General features: G+C 39.0%; 1 protein-coding gene across 1 annotated transcript in view; it reads left to right on the top strand.

Annotated features, from left to right (window-relative positions):
- Fz2 (frizzled 2) overlaps positions 1–17,407 on the top strand; it is a 319,520-nt gene that overhangs the window by 67,047 nt on the left and 235,066 nt on the right. Inside the window, exon 2 of the mRNA XM_076313303.1 lies at positions 13,896–13,975. The gene's annotated coding sequence lies outside the window, so the exon portion shown is untranslated. The remainder of the gene's footprint in view (positions 1–13,895; positions 13,976–17,407) is intronic.

Raw genomic sequence — 17,407 nt, 5'->3', positions numbered from 1 at the left:
TTAACATGTACACTAATAGTAAAAAATTGTTCCCCAAAACAAATGACAAAACAAACTCTTTTAAACGCAAGACCTAACCGCAGACGACTCCCAACGCTTAACATGTACACCCATAGTAGAAAATTGTTCCCCAAAACAAATGACAAAACTAACTTCTCAAGCATCAATACCTAACCACCGACTACACCGTCTACGCGCAACGCGAACACTTTCGACGCGTCTCGTTCCAACATAGGGGACCACCGTAACGAGAGGGTTAAAAGAGAGACGACCCCCCGTTTCGTAGTCCCTACGAAGGGCGGGACGCGGAATCGGGCTAGCAGGACAACGCGGTAGCCTCGGTGGCCTGGCGAGCAGAAGTCGACGCAAAGTTCCGAGCAGCCCACCGAAACCGCCATTACGGTGTACGGGGGAATCGAATTTTCCTCAATTACTCCGTGGGCCACGACTCGCTCGGTTCTCGCGTCGACTTCCGATCGATTTTAATTGGCACGAATTTACCCCTCGATCGCTTCTGAATAATTGTGGTCGAGTTCGCAAGTGTATCGCGAACAGCGTCTCCACCTGGCAGAGATAATTCCATCCTTTCCGCGAGGCTAATCGGGCGTGCACGGATGCTGCAGCTCGCGTTATCGATCCTCGCGCCCTAATATCCGGTTAAAGCTAACGCGTAGCCTAGATTAACGTCGGCTTACCGAAAATTTTCCGGACTAATGGAATTCGTCGCTCGGCTGAGTCACATCATAAGCTTCGTATTTATAGCCGGCATAAATCCTCTGAGAGAGTTTGTCGCGCGGATCTTTGCGCTCGGGCGCAATTATCGGTGCAAAACGAAATTGCAGCTTAAAGTCGGGCCGGGCGTCGTCGTACCGTAGGGCGAGGGGGGGTGAGGCGGCCGAGGGGAGGGGAGAGTTGCAAGCTCGTGACACGGACGACGACATCGTTACGTAAGATTGCTCCTCTTATGTAATAACCCCTCTATTTATACGCGGGGATTTGCAATTCCGATGGAACTTGTCAATTATGTAGGTCACTTGACACGTATCGTTTTCGAGGCTTCCTTTGGCTCGTCGACGCCGCAGCTTTCGGCGTACCTCTGTGCGAGTCACCGAGCGAAATTCGGATACGGATTTCATCGCGGACTCCGATGATTTTTCAACGAGATCGATCCGTCGAATTGTTACTTTTTTTTCAGTGCATCGTTCCCAGGAGGAAAACTACGAAGGGGGTTTTTTTTTTTGGAAAATTCAAAGTGGAAATAGTACGCGAAAGCGGTGTATAAAATTGCACGCTACGTACCGAAGAATTACACTTGAATCGAGTCGCAAGTTCGTACCTTGAAAGTCAAGCGACACTTTAAATTTCTTCTTTCGTTCAAAGCGCGTTGCAACAGAGAGGTTACGAAAAAAGTTACCCTTCGCTTTGCTCGAGCCTCCGGACCTTAAAAGTCACGCAATGCCACGAACAAATTTCACCGCCGCTTGAAGAATATTTTCCAAATATTTTCTGACGAGAAATATTTTCTGAATATTTTCTAAATAGTTACTAAATATTTTCTAAATATTTTCTAAACATTTTCTAAATATTTTCTAAATATTTCCTAAATATTTTCTAAATATTTTCTAAACATTTTCTAAATATTTTCGAAATATTTTCTAAATATACCCACAAACACCCTTTACTTTTCCGAAATCTCTATACTATACTGGTAGTATATCCAAACATATTATATTTTCCCTTTTCCAAGTATTCGAAAAAACACAGACCGCGCAATCTGTTCAGGAATAATTTTCGTCCGATCGAAAACGACGTTCCCCCAAAGTTCACGCGAAACGAGTTGGCCGTTCAAGGTCACCGAGGCTAGCCCCCACCACCACACCGTCCAACTCTCCCTTTCTTTCAATGAAGGAAGCAGATCTCGAAGGAGAACTAGCACAGTTCGACGTAATTGGACACGAGATAGCGTGGTTTGATTGTATCAGCTCGACTTCGGTTAAAGTCCGCACGAAACGAGTTGGCCGTTCAAGGTCATCGAGGCTACCCCCCACCACCACACCGTCCAACTATCCCTTTCTCTCGAGGAAGGAAGCAGATCTCGAAGGAAAACTAGCACAGTTCGACGTAATTGAACACGAGATAGCGAGGTTTGATTTTATCAACTCTACTTCGATCAAAGTCCGCGCGAAACGAGTTGGCCGTTCAAGGTCACCCAGGCTAGCCCCCCACCACCACACTGTCCAACTCTCCCTCTCTCTCGATGAAGGAAGCAGATCTCGAAGAACAACTAGCACAGTTCAACGTAATTGGATACGAGATAGCGAGGTTTGATTTTATCAACTCTACTTCGGTCAAAGTCCGCGCGAAACGAGTTGGCCGTTCAAGGTCACCCAGGCTACCCCCCACCATCAAACCGTCCAACTCTCCCTTTCTCTCGAGGAAGGAAGCAGATCTCGAAGGAGAACTAGCACAGTTCGTTGTAATTGGACACGAGATAGCGAGGTTTGATTTTATCAGCTCGACTTCGGTCACGCGTCGAGGTTAGGGAGCCAGTTTCGCGCCCGCGCCGCGATAAATTGCCCGTGTCGCGATTTTTAAACGGACGCTAATTTTTGCGGACAGGAATCGCGGAGCCAGAGCCGACCCCTCGACTGCGATCGTTATATAATGTTTCGCCTTAATTGCGAATTCGACCCCCGACGGTTCCGTACACCGGCTGGCCCGGCCTGCAACTCCCGCGCGATACACTTTTAATTGCGTCCGGATTTGCAATTCAAATTTCGTAGGCGCAGGCCGGCATCTGACTCCCGCATATATCCGAAATTCGAAATTCGCTCGAGTGTCGACCGAAGACGAAATATCTAGCGTCCTGTCGCAGGTTAGGCGTTCCTCGATCTACTAAGTCCGTACTTCAAGGGTGGTTTTTAAGCCTCGATGTTACGAAAGGAGGGTTGCGTTCGGGAATTTATTATAAAGTTGATTACTCGATCGATCGTTCTCAAATTTTCCACTTGTGAAAGAAGATTATGTGCTTAACGAGTTTTATGTGTTGGAATGATCAGTGCTTGGACGTCTTGAAACGAGGGATGGTTGACAAAGAAGAGTACTTGAAGGATTGTTTTCGAATTTGATGTATGTAATTTTAGGGATCAAGTGGAGAGTGAAGGAAGATTATATGTTTCTAAAATAATTTTCTTGCATTAAGATAAGTGCTTCGACATTCTAAAAAGAAGGGGTGTGTTTGGGAATTTATATTGAAAAAGACTACTTGGTCGATTAGTCTCAAATTTGTTACGTGTAGTTATCAGCTATTAATTGTAAAGTTTGAAAATTTTTAATTTATAAAATTTTAAAAATTTGTAATTTTTTTCAAGTTTAAAGAAAACCTACCGATGTTCACACGTTGATATTCTGAATAGTTTTTTTAGAGAATATTTGTTACACAGGTGCGAATGAAAAAGTTTCTCTCTGGATGGATGTGATTCGAGAATCGACACTAACCGTTGGCACAAAAATATAAAGCAAATTGGATTAAATATCGATTTAATCCGTGATACTGGAATAAATGGAAAATATTGAAAATTCTAAAAATTGTGAAAAAATATAAAAGAACTTGAATTAAATATCGGTTTGATCCGTGATACTGGAATAAATGAGAAATGTTGAAAATTCGAAAAATCGTGGAAAAGCGTAAAAGAAATTAATAACAATCACTTTTCTCAATAATCACGAGCTTTTACCGTAAAACTTTTATTCGCTGGAATTTGAAAATTCTTCGAACTTTAGTTCACGATTTTTACAGGTTATTCTTAAGATCATTAATTCGAAAAATCGTGGAAAAGCGTAAAAGAAATTAATAACAATCATTTTTGTTTATAATCACGAGCTTTTACCCTAAACCTTTAATTCGCGAGACTTTCAAAATCTTTCGACCTTTGGTTCACGATTTTTACATGTTATTCTTAAGATCATTAATTCGAAAAATTGTGGAAAAGCGTAAAAGAAATTAATAACAATCACTTTTGTCAATAATCACAAGCTTTTACCCTAAACCTTTAATTCGTGGGACTTTGCAAATCCTTCGAACTTTGGTTCGCGATTTTTACAGGTTATTCTTAAGATTATTAACGACAAGAAAATACTTGAAAAAAAAAGAAAAAAGAAAACAATCAATCGAGCCGCGCGAAACGCGAAAGCTCTCTTAAAATGGCATAGCAATCAAATAAATGCGATTATGTTGCGGTGGTATTGAATCGTTCGGAGACTAATTGCCGACTTTGCAATTTTGTAGTCGTAATTGGTTTCAACCGTCGGCACCGAGTAAGGTTAGGTCTTACTTTATATCTCCGTCCATGAATAATTGCCGTTTATCCGCATGTAGAGGGATTCTTTAATAATTGTTTTACGGCGCCATTAAAGTCTTCGGTTGTTTATTTTACGAGCAATCTAACGAAGAATTAAGATTCGAGTAATGAAATTTCGTACACGTATTTAAGACGTGCAAATAACCGACCACACGAAATTTACTTTCGCGAGTCATATTATATTTTTTCCTATCACGTGTCGTATTTTATGCAGTGACGTTATTACTAACAATCGAGAACAGTTTTCATACTCTTTAACGCACCTCGGGTATTTTTCATGGTTGTGGAAACGTCACGTGGAATATTCTACGGGGAAAAATAAGACGAGTCTGTTACGAATTACGTTAAAAATTGCTTTCTATTTGACGAATACATTTCTAGAGAAAATATTTATTCGTTACGAAAACGACGTTACTATTATTCCAGAGCTTATTTGAGATACATATCGTTCGAAACGAATCGATATTTCGAATTCCCGGCAACGTTACGGGAAATAAAGGAGCGAAATATTATTTCGGAGCGGTTGTTTTTCTTTCTTTTTTTTTTTTATCTTCGTTCCGTATGAAATTTGCTCGGCTCTGTTCCAAAGTACAAAGATTAAAATGATTTAAAACGGGGATCACGATTGTGGTCGGTTCTGTCCCCCACGAAATACCCAATTTATAGCTCGCAAAACGAAGAAATTTATGGATTGCAATTTATAGAGAGTGGGCAGACTTTTGCGACCCGAGTATGCACTCCGAGCGTATATAAATAATTAATGGTTCCAAAAATCGAGCATATCCTATTGGATATCGACGCCACTATCGCTGACCGTTTGCCACCAGTAGCGATGGGACGCGTTTCGATCTGCTTTGTCGAAACAAAGGGTTCTTGAAAGAAACTTGTGACGTTCTACGCACGAGATTGTTCTAAATTTTATAATATTTGTCACCGTTTCATCGTCGAGTCGATTTTCTTTCTTTCGATCAATTTTTATCGATTAAAATTCTTTTGAATCTCAAATCAAATCAAATCGAATTCTTCTTTCATCGATTCAAATTCTTTTGAATCTCAAATCAAATCGATTCAAATTCTTTTGAATCTCAAATCAAATCAAATCGAATTCTTCTTTCTTCGATTCAAATTCTTTTGAATCTCAAATCAAATCGATTCAAATTATTTTGAATCTCAAATCAAATCGATTCAAATTATTTTGAATCTCAAATCAAATCAAATCGAATTCTTCTTTCTTCGATTCAAATTCTTTTGAATCTCAAATCAAATCGATTCAAATTATTTTGAATCTCAAATCAAATCAAGTCGAAGTCTTCCTTCATCGACTCAAATTCTTTTGAATCTCAAATCAAATCGAATCGAATTCTTCTTTCATCGATTCAAATTCTTTTGAATCTCAAATCAAATCAAATCGAATTCTTCCTTCATCGATTCAAATTCTTTTGAATCTCAAATCAAATCAAATCGAATTCTTCCTTCATCGATTCAAATTCTTTTGAATCTTAAATCAAATTAAATCAAATCAAATTCTTCTTTCATCGATTCAAATTCCAGCTATAATTAAAGAGAACAATTAAAAATATCTAAACGCTTTGGACAAAGGTTGTTCAAAATCATTTAGGACTTGTTTACTTCCTTTTCACATTTTATGTAGAAGATCATCCCCAATTTGATAATTTTCCTTTCCTTCGTCCATCAGCCAATAGAGATGAAGGACTCGTCGAGAATTAAGAGACACTCTCGATATTAAAAACTCTCATAATCTTCTGAAAAACAATTAAAAACATTCAAACGACCCTCTGGACGAACACCGTACAAGAACATCCCCAAGTTAAAATTTTCTCCTCTGTACAATCACCAATTCCTTTCAAATATTAACTTTAATACAAAACAAACAACTGATTCGAAATCAAGAGACACTCAAGACTGAAATCTCGTGCATACAATTTCATTCTCGAAAACCCATTACTACTCCGTTATTACTAATTACTAAAAAATCTCTCCAATACTTCACAACTTACATCCCCTATTTCAGAACGTGCAAGCACCGATTATTCCCGCGCGATAAATATTGTTAAACACACGGTCTTCATTCTCAATTGGGAAATTTAAAAACGATCGAACACACCCCACCTTCCAGAACGTCGAAGCATTGATTATTCTAACACATGAAAATTATTTTCTCGCATCTCTTCGTTCAGTCTCCGCTCGGTACACCCACAAAAAATTGGAAAACAATCGTTCAAGCTGAAAATCTCGTGCATACAATTTCATTCTCGAAAACCCATTACCACTCCGTTATTACTAATTACTAAAAACTATCTCCGAATACTCGACGACTTATTTCGCTAACCGTCCATTTTCAACGATGAGAACCCATTACCACCCTATTGATACTAATTACCGAGAAATCTCCCCGATGGTTCACGATTTATATCGATAACCGTCACTTACAAAGAACACGCTCTCGACACAAAGCGGATCGTTCCCATTACCGGGCGCGATAAGAAAACTCGGTTTCCGATTGTAAAATCCCGGGCACGGGTGAGCCCGCGCTCGATCGAAGCTCAAAGGATCCACGGGAGCGCGGCGAGTGCAATAAATACCGCGTGGTGCGGGTGGCGTGCATCGCTGAGAAGAGAGAGAGAGATCAAGAGAGATCAAGTGAGAGATCAAGAGAGAGAGAGAGAGAGAGAGAGAGAGAGAGAGAGGCGGCCAGCGGTATTTTACGAGTGATTCCAGCAAATTTGAAGCAAGAAATTGTAGTTGCCCACGGGCGTATGTACAAGAGTAGAGGCACTCGGGGGGGTTAGAGTCGCGGGAGGGGAAGATTTAGAAGCAGGGTGGAGGTTTCATGGTGTCATGGCAACACCCGTCGCGATAGAGAACGCCTTTGGCCCCCTTTTGCACCGGCAGACGCACACTGTCGCGGAACGTGAACGTATCGCGGCGTCGGAGGAGCCCGTACGAGGTTAACGGCGGCTCCTTCAAAAGGAGAATCGGCCGCGCGATCGATGTCCCATTCCCCCCACCCCCCACCCCTTACACTGGCTTCCACCACGTCCCACCGAACCCTTCCACCTAGCCTCCCCACCCATGGGCAACGTCGTCCCTCGACGTCGCTCGGTACTCGTGCACGGTCATCTTATCAGAGGAACGGTAGCATCTGCCAGGGCATATTGGAAAAGCGATAAGGAGCGCGCGGAGAAATTATACCGGGCCATAGAATGCACGATTTCCTCTTAAAAGACACTCGCGACTTCGAGCCGACGGGAAGTTCGATTCGCGCGCTACGGACCACCCACTCCTGGGAATGGGAAGTTCTGAATGGGTTTCGTGATGAGTCGACTCGAAAATTCGGAGGGTTTTTTTTTTGGAATTTTTTTTCTTGTTTCTTTTTCTCTTTGCATGTTTGTATAGGGGACAGTCCGAACGAGATCGGTTGTTAAGAAATATCGGTAATTAGGAGATTCTGAAAGGGTTCCACGATGACTCGACTCGAAGATTTGGAGGGTTTTTTATTTTTTTGCACGTATGCAAAGGGGATAGTCTGAACGTGATCATTTGTTAGGAAATATTGGTAAATAGGAGATTCTGAAAGGGTTCTGCGATGACTTGACTCGAAAGTTCAAAGGGTTTTCTTTTTGGAATTTTTTTTCTTTCCTTTTTTGCACGTATGCAAAGGGGACAGTTCGAACGAGATCGGTTGTTAGGAAATATTGGTAAATAAGAAATTCTGAAAGGGTTCCACGATGATTCGACTCGAAGATTTGGAGGGTTTTGGAATTTTATTTCTTGTTTCTTTTTCTCTTTGCACGTATGCAAAGGGGATAGTCCAAACGAGATCGGTTGCTAGGAAATATCGGTAAATAGGAGATTCTGAAAGGGTTCTGCGATGACTCGACTCGAAAATTCGGAGGGTTTTTTTTGAATTTTTTTTCTTTCCTTTTTTGCACGTATGCAAAGGGGACAATCCGAATGAGATCGGTTGTTGAGAAATATCAGTAAATAAGAAATTCTGAAATGATTCCGCAATGACTCGACTCGAAAATTCGGAAAAAACGGTAAATCAGTGAATAGAAGATTCTTAAGGGATTGTGGGATCACTCGGTTCGAAAATTCGGAGGGTTTTCTTTGGAATTGCTTTTTGTGCACGTAGAAATAATCTGAACGAGATTATTTTTAGTGGAATATTGCGCAAGATTGTGGAAGTGGGGAACAAATTTTTTTGCATGCTCTGGGTAGCTCGGTTCGAAAACTCGGAGAGTTCTTTGGAATTTTTTTTTGGCACGCGCAGGAATAATCTGAACGAGATCGGTAATTAAGAAATATTGTTAATTAGAAATTCGTAGAGGATTCTGCAATAAATCTGGTTCGAAAATTTGGTGGATACTTTGAAATTGTTTTTTGCACTCGCGGGAATAATCTAAACGAGATCGGTAATCAGGAAATATCGATAAATAGGTATAATAATTCATAAAGGATTCTGTGGTAAGTCTATTCGAAAATTCGGAGGATTCTTTGAAATTGTTTTTTACACGCGCAGGAATAATCTGAACGAGATCGGTAATTAGTGAAATATTGTGTAAAGTAGTCGAATTGGGAAGAAATTATACCACTTTTTATAATTTCTTTCCATTGGAAAGGAATAATTGAATGAGATGAGAAATCAGTGGAGATTATATCTTGGGTAACATAGTGTGTACAACCTGAGACATAATATACGTGGAATTATGTAATTGTCCATCGGAGAATATTGATACTTTATTTTTCTATTCTTCAGAGTCTCTTGTTTCATTTTGCTAAGGATGTCTAGGATTCGCATAAAGTTGCAAGATTGGTGTACAAAAGCTGAGAGATATCTGTACGAGGATCAACCTCTAAGAACAATGGCCGAAAGTTTGACACCACTGCAAGAAAAGAATGTTACTCTAAATTACATTGATATAATATATATCAATATATCATATATATATATGATATCGATAGAAAATTATTCGTTTTATTATTTAGACAGTTTTACTTAATTTTAGCGAAGATATGTAAAATAATTTTGCGACCGTTTCCTTGAACGCCCTTTTCCTCGAAATATCCTCCTTTGGACCGGTTTGCCGCTCGAACAATTCCAGGCATCCTTTGAATTACTTTTTCAATCGTATCTCGTGCAATGTTCCTCCAACGTTCGTTTAGTAGCTTCCACGAGTATTCTTTCGACGTAATCGTCGAATATACGCTTCGGGAGGATTAAGCGCTTACACCGACATTTATAGCCAAAACAAAGAGTACTTACACGGACAGGGAACGGTGATAAACTAATCCGTATTCTACGTTTCTAGACGCGGATTAAAATAACAGAATCGTTAGCGCCACCTTCCGGTAATTATGCTACAAAGTTATAATAAGGAGTAAGACGATTTCAAAGTTTTAGTCGAAGTATACGTACGTAATTTAAAAATTTGTAACTTGAAAGCGACTGTTAAAATTTGGAAGAAAAATTCAAAATTTATAAAACTTCATAAAATTCAAAAATTTCAGAAAATAGTATATCATTGTCGTAAATTTAAGAAATTTCGTGAGTCGATATTGTTTCGAAATTTTCGTTCATTTTGGACAAAGTGATTCTTCCTTAAAGGGATCGAAGCAACTTTGATCCTTCCATGTAAACATTTTATAGAATTGTCAATTTTTCAAAATTCACATTATACATTTCTCAAAATAGTATATTATCATCTTCGTAAATTTAACGAATGTCGATATTATTTAGAACATTTCCTTTACCTCGAACAAAATAATTCCTCCCTAAATTAACTTTGATCCTTCCATGTAAACATTTTATAGAAATCTCAATTTTTCAAAATTCACATTATACATTTCCCAAAATAGTATATTATCATCTTCGTAAATTTAACAAATATCGATATTATTTAGAACATTTCCTTTACCTCGAACAAAATAATTCCTCCCTAAATCAACTTTGATCCTTCCATGTAAACATTTTATAGAAATCTCAATTTTTCAAAATTCACATTATACATTTCTCAAAATAGTACATTATCATCTTCGTAAATTTAACAAATGTCGATATTATTTAGAACATTTTCTTCATCTCGAACAAAATAATTCCTCCCTAAAGCAACTTTGATCCTTCCACGTAAACATTTCATAAAATCGTCAATTGTTCAAAATTCACATTATACATTTCCCAAAATAGTATACTATCATTTTCATAAATTTAACGAACGTCGACATTATTTAGAACACTCCCTTCACTTCGAACAAAATAATTCCTCCCTAAATTAACTTTGATCCTTCCATGTAAACATTTTATAGAAATCTCAATTTTTCAAAATTCACATTATACACTTCCCAAAATAGTTTATTATCATCTTCGTAAATTTAAGGAATGTCGACATTATTTAGAACACTCCCTTCACTTCGAACAAAATAATTCCTCCCTAAAGCAACTTTGATCCTTCCGTTTAAATATTTTATAAAATCGTCAATTTTTCAAAATTCACATTATACATTTCCCAAAATAGTACACTATTATCTTCGTAAATTTAACGAAAGTAGATATTATTTAAAATATTTCCTTCTCTTCGAACAAAATAATTGCTCCCTAAAGCAACTTTGATCCTTCCGTTTAAATATTTTATAAAATCGTCAATTTTTCAAAATTCACATTATACATTTCCCAAAATAGTACACTATCATCTTCGTAAATTTAACAAATATCGATATTACTTAAAACATTTCCTTCACTTTAAACAAAATAATTCCTCCCTAAATCAACTTTGATCCATCCCCTTAAACATTCTATATACCCCCCAAATTTTCAAAATTTACATTCACACGATCTCGGGCCTACTTCAAGCAAACGCAAAAAACTCAAATCGATTTTTTCAGCGGGTATTACCAGATTGCTTTCCTTAATAGAATTTCTGTGTTCCGCCGCGGGATCGTTTCTTCCTGGCGAGAGACTGTGTCCACAGAAATATTTACATGGGGCTTTTGTTCACCGGGGATCCTAACCCAGATATTCCTGTCCGTTGTTACCGGAACTGGATTCCTTCGGGGAGGAAAGACTGGAAAACTTTCGTGGCCGTTTTCGCGCGAAACTTTTTAGCACCGGGTAGAAAACGCGTCCGTGAGACCAAAAGCGCTAATGAAGTCTCCCGTTTTATCGTCGCGGACGTAAATTCATAATTTCACTCGCTGAGGAAAAATTCTTTCACGACGTGGCTTCGTCTCGAGGAAAGAGAATTCAATTTTTATAAATCGCGTTGGAAATTTCTATATTATTTAATTATATCGAGCGAGGCAACGAAATCGATTCGATTATTTCCAATACAATGTTTCGAAAACGAGTGTGCGATCTTTAAGAGCAAAGTATCGTTAAAAATTAATACGTTTAATAGTAACGCGAAAAGAAACTTAGTTTAAACGATGTACAGTTACTTTCCAATTATTTCCAACATTGTAAAAATATTTCGCTCGATACAACCAAATTATAATTCATAATTTCACTCGCTGGGGAAAAATTCTTTCGCGGCGTGGCTTCCTCTCGAGGAAAGAGAGTTCAATTTTTATAAATCGCGTTGGAAATTTCTATATTATTTAATTATATCGAGCGAAGCAACGAAATCGATTCGATTATTTCCAATACAATGTTTCGAAAACGATTGTACGATCTTTAAGGACAAGTATCGTTAAAAATTAATACGTTTAATAGTAACGCGAAAAGAAACTTAGTTTAAACGATGTACAGTTTCTTTCCAATTATTTCCAACATTGTAAAAATATTTCGCTCGATACAACCAGACGATAATCGAATTTTCTACCGTAAGATTTACCTAAAATATCAAAAATTATATTTCAGATTCCTGATTTGCCACCACCGAGCGGTTAACGCTTCGATAATAAAACAATCTCGATTAATTTTCCATATTCGAAATTTCCACCTTCCTTCGGAGAAATCCATCGTGCGAAAACGAAGCGCGGAAACTTTCTACATAGAAACATTCCGTATTCGAATTCGAAAAATAAACGAAAGAGACACCGAAGGAAACTTTCTCGAAATCGAGTCGACCCACGTCGAGTGTATTCATTTATTCCTCGTTGTTAGTTGTAAAACAGGAGCAACTAATTGGGGGATTTGGAAACTGAATAATTCCTTTAATAATTGGGGCCCCTGACATAGCATTTCCTCGAATAAATAATATAAGATTTTGATTAATTCCAGCTTCGCCAATTGGTCGTCCGATTGGAGAGGCTCGTCCACGTGGGCGTTTATCTCGCGACAGTTGGTTGTTCTGTATTCGAAAATATAAAGTCGAACGAAACTGTCCCGAATTTACGACCGATAGCGTATTTATTCGTAAGGAAGCCGTCTCTTCGAAGCATCGGGCGAAAAAGACGGAAAGAAAAAAAGAAAAAAGAAAAAGAAACAAAGAGAAAGAGGAGTTTTACGAGGCGACACGGGTCCAGTCTCGTTCTTCCAGTTGAAAAACGAGCACCGCGTATGAAATGTTATACGAGAGTGGCCATCGAGAATTTTACTAGCGTACCCGATTCCGCGCCATTACGCTCCCGGAGCTTAAAGCCACGATGGAAAAATCTCTTTCTGGCAAGGACTCGCAACATCCCTACCTATTCCGAAATGCAGCCTGGCACCGATCCAAGCGTCCTGCTCTTTCTCCTTTAGTCCGTTCCCCTTTGACGCCGCGTCTTCCGATGTCGTACATCCTGCCTTTCTGCACATTTCACGGTTACCCCGGTCCCCCTGTGCCCCGCCTACCACTTGAAAACTTTCCCGCAGCGAAGAGGCTCCACTGTTTTTTTAATGCGACTAACCGACGTCAAATACAAAAAAATCGTCACTCATTTGCCAGCCGGCACTCGTGTCGTCGTTCACGAACGCGCACGTATCGTACACGGGGAGAAATCACCGGGGCGGGACAAAGGACCGATTCTTTTCGATACAATAAGTCCGGAAGTGGAGAAAAATTTTTTTCTTTTTCTTTTTATTTTTCTTCTTCTTTTTTTTTATCATCCAACCGGCCCCATTGTCGGGTGAAATAACTTCCGAGGAGCGTCGAGCGCGTCCCGCCGGGAAAAGAGACTTTCGAGGGAATCGGACGAAGCGTTTCACCGGCGGGGAATTTTATTATACATTTTTCGAATTCTTAATCGATGGAATTATGGGAGAGGTTGGATTAAAGGGGTGTTTTTGTTTGTTTTTGGAAAAGAGGGACAATTAAAAGATTCTTCTGTCGGTCGAAAGTCCCGGGAAAGGATATTTACATTTTGTTTCAACGATCGAATCTTGGAATTGGTAAGAGGAATTGCTCGTCTTGGTGTAAATTTGAAAATTAAAAATTAACGTGAGTTCAGGTTGCAAAAGATTCTTGCGTTAGATATTTTAGACGTTTGAGACTAAACATTCTTACGCTGGATATTTTGGACGTTTAAGATTGCTTTCTCGGGAAATTCGATCTACTGTGATAACAATAATGTTTCTATATTTTTATTTTTCAGCTCGAGATCGTCTACCTGCACCGAGTCTTCCAAGAAATACAGCAACGTCCTCGGTGCTTTCTATTTCCATCAGGTGAACGGTAAGATTAGAAATTCCTCGAAGAGGTGAAAATACAACAAAAATAAACACTCGACGGATATTTTAAATTTAATTTATAAAATTCTACCCACTATAGTAACAAGGCTTTTGTGCTTTTATTTTCCATAATTTCACAAATGGAGAAGATTCTCTCGTTGATAGTCACGTATCGTTACTGTTGCGTATCGAGCAACAGAGCAACGTTTTCGATGCTTTCTATTTCTATTAGATGAATGATAACAAATTAGAAATTCCTCGAAGAGGTAAAAACACAACAAAAATAATTAAACACTCGACAGATATTTCAAATTTAATATTTAAATTTCTATCCACTATAGTAACAAGGCTTCTGTGCTTTTATTTTCCATAATTTCACAAGTGGAGAAGATCCTCCCCTCGATATTTCCTCTATATCAAGCAACAGAACAACGTCTTTGATGCTTTCTATTTCTATTAAATGAATGATAATAAATTAGAAATTTCTCGTATCGGTAAAAATAAAAAGAAATAAACACTCGACAGATATTTAAAATTCTACCCACTATAACAACGAGGCTCCCGTGTATTTATTTGCCATAATTTCACAAGTGGAGAAGATCCTCCCTTTGATATTCCTCTGTATCGAGCAATAGAACGTCTTTGATGTCTTCTATTTCTATTAGATGAATGATAACAAATTAGAAATTTCTCGTATCGGTAAAAATACAAAAAGAATAAACACTCTATACATATTCCAAATTTAATATTTAAATTTCTACCCACTACAGCAACAAGACTCCCGTGTTTTTATTTTCCATAATCCTCCCCTTGATATTCCCTCGTATCGAGCAACAGAACGTCTTCGATGCTTTCTATTCCTATCAGATAAATGATAACAAATTAAAAACTCCTCGAAGAGGTAAAAATACAAAAAAAATAAACACTCTACAGATATTTCAAATTTAATATTTAAATTTCTACCCACTACAGCAGCAAGACTCCCATGTTTTTATTTTCCATAATCCTCCCCTTGATATTCCCGCGTATCGAGCAACGTCTTCGATGCTTTCCATTACGATTCCACTTGCAACACTCCGACGTCGTCTCTCTATCCGCGAGAACTCACACCGTGTACTCCTCTACGTTGAAAAAATAATACCGTACACGTCTCGGTACAAAAGAACCATGAATTATGCTGTTCGTTCGAGGTGGCCGATTCGCGCCGCATCACGGCGCGCGATTGATACCGAAAGAAAGCCCCTCGACTTCCCTTATGAAAATTTACCGTTGTGTACGGCTGGATTTATCGGGGGTTGAATTTACAAGCTACCCGTACGCTCGGCCAGCCAGCCATTCCGAACGATAAATTTCTTGGACTGCGTCCAGCCACGTTTATCCGTGTTTGTCTTACGTTTAAACTTCGTCTCGGCCGGTCGACTCGAACGTCACCGACACCTAAACCTGGTACCAACCTTTTCGTTCGCGACGCGCGTTTAATTAACCGAGAATAAGTTTCGGAATTATGCTACGCTTTGATCGTCGCGACGCGGAGCGGATACGCTCGGTTTCGCGCTTAGGCGAAAGGTAAACCCCGACCCGAAGGTGTGCAAACGCCGCGGCTCCGCGATTCGAGATCCCTCGACCCTTTCCATGGTAGAATCTTCCGGATTCCAGACCGTGGAAGGGTTAAATGGGAAATAAAACAAACTCGTTAACGTTCCTCCACCTTTCGATACAAAGCGTAACACCTTCGCGGAGAAATTCCTCCTTCGTCTTCCGGAACGAAAATCGCGAATTTTCGGAGCGCTCCTTTTCTTCGAGGTGTAGCGATGCACGATTTCATGGGAGAATATTGTAGAATTTACGTGAGTTGAAGGGGTGAAAGGGAAATAAATCGAGGTAGTTAAAGTACCTTTATTTGCTGATAGAAAACGTAACAACTATACAAAGAAATAATTCTTGTGTCTTTTGGAACGAAAATTGCAAATTTTCGGAACGTTCCTTTCTTCAAGGTGTAGCGATGCACGATTTCATGGGAGAATATTCTAGATTTCACGTGAGTTGAAGGGGTGAAAGGAGAATAAATTGAGGTAGTTAAAGTTCCTTTATTTGCCGATAGAAAGCGTAACAATTCTACGGAGAAATTTCTTCTCTGTCTTTTGGAACGAAAATCACAAATTTTTGGAGCGCCTTTTTTTTCAAGGTGAAGCGATGCACGATTTCATGGGAGAATATTCTAGATTTTATATAGGTAGAAGGGGTGAAAGGGAAATAAATCGAGGTAGTTAAAGCTCCTTTATTTGTCAATGAAAAGTGTAACAACTACGTAGAGAAATTTCTTCTCTGTCTTCTGGAACGAATATTACAAATTTTTGGAGCGGCTATTTCTTCAGGGTGGAACGATGCACGATTTCATAGAGAAATATTCTAGAATTTATGTGAGTAGAAGGGGTGAAAGGGAAACAAATCGAGGTAGTTAAAGTTTCTTTATTTGTCAATGAAAAGTGTAACAACTACATGGAGAAATTCTTCCTCTGTCTTTTGGAACGAAAATTACAAATTTTTGGAGCGCTCCTTTCTTCACGGAGCAACGATATACGATTCCATGGGGTGGGAAGATTAAATAGGAAATGAAACAAACTCGTTAGCGTTCCTCCATCTTCCGATACAAAGCGCAACACCTCCGCGGAGAAATTCCTCCTCCATCCTTCTGAACGAAGATCTTAAATTTTCGGAGCTTCGCTTTTTTCACGGAGCAACGATACCCGATTCCATGGGAGAATCTTCTAGATTTTACGTAGGTAGAAGGGGTAGGTAGAAAGGAAAATAAATCGAGGTAGTTAAAGCTTCTTTATTTGCCAATAGAAAGCGTAACACCTCCACGGAGAAATTCCTTCTCTGTATTTTGGAACGAAAATCGCAAATTTTCGGAGCTTCTTCTTTTTCACGGAGTATCGATACACGTTTCCATGGAATAGGAGGGGGAAATTGGAAACGAAACAAGGTTGTTAGCACTCCTCCATCTACTGGTAGGGAATGCAACACCTTAAAAAAAAAATACTTCTTCTTCTCTTCCGAACGAAAATCACAAATTTTTGGAGTCTTGTTTTTCAAGGTGTAGCGATGCACCATTTCATGAGAAAATTTTCTAGATTTTACGTGGGTAGGAGGGGTAAGAGGGAAATAAACCGAGGTAGTTAAAGCTCCTCCATTTGCCAATAGAAAGTGCAACACCTTCATGGAGAAATTCCTCCTCCATCTTTCTGAACGAAATTCTCAAATTTGAAGAATCTCTCTTTTTTCACGAAGTAGTAATACTTACTTATCAATTCTAGATTTCACGAGACAGTAAGAGTAAATAACCAGTACAAAACCATCTACTGATACAAAATTTAACACCTTCGAGAAAAAATTCCCTTATGTCCCTTCTGAACGAAAATCTCAAATTTGAAAA

This window comes from Ptiloglossa arizonensis, chromosome 1 (assembly GCF_051014685.1).
Source record: "Ptiloglossa arizonensis isolate GNS036 chromosome 1, iyPtiAriz1_principal, whole genome shotgun sequence".
Taxonomy (NCBI): domain Eukaryota; kingdom Metazoa; phylum Arthropoda; class Insecta; order Hymenoptera; family Colletidae; genus Ptiloglossa; species Ptiloglossa arizonensis.
This window is presented reverse-complemented; position numbering and strand designations above follow the sequence as displayed.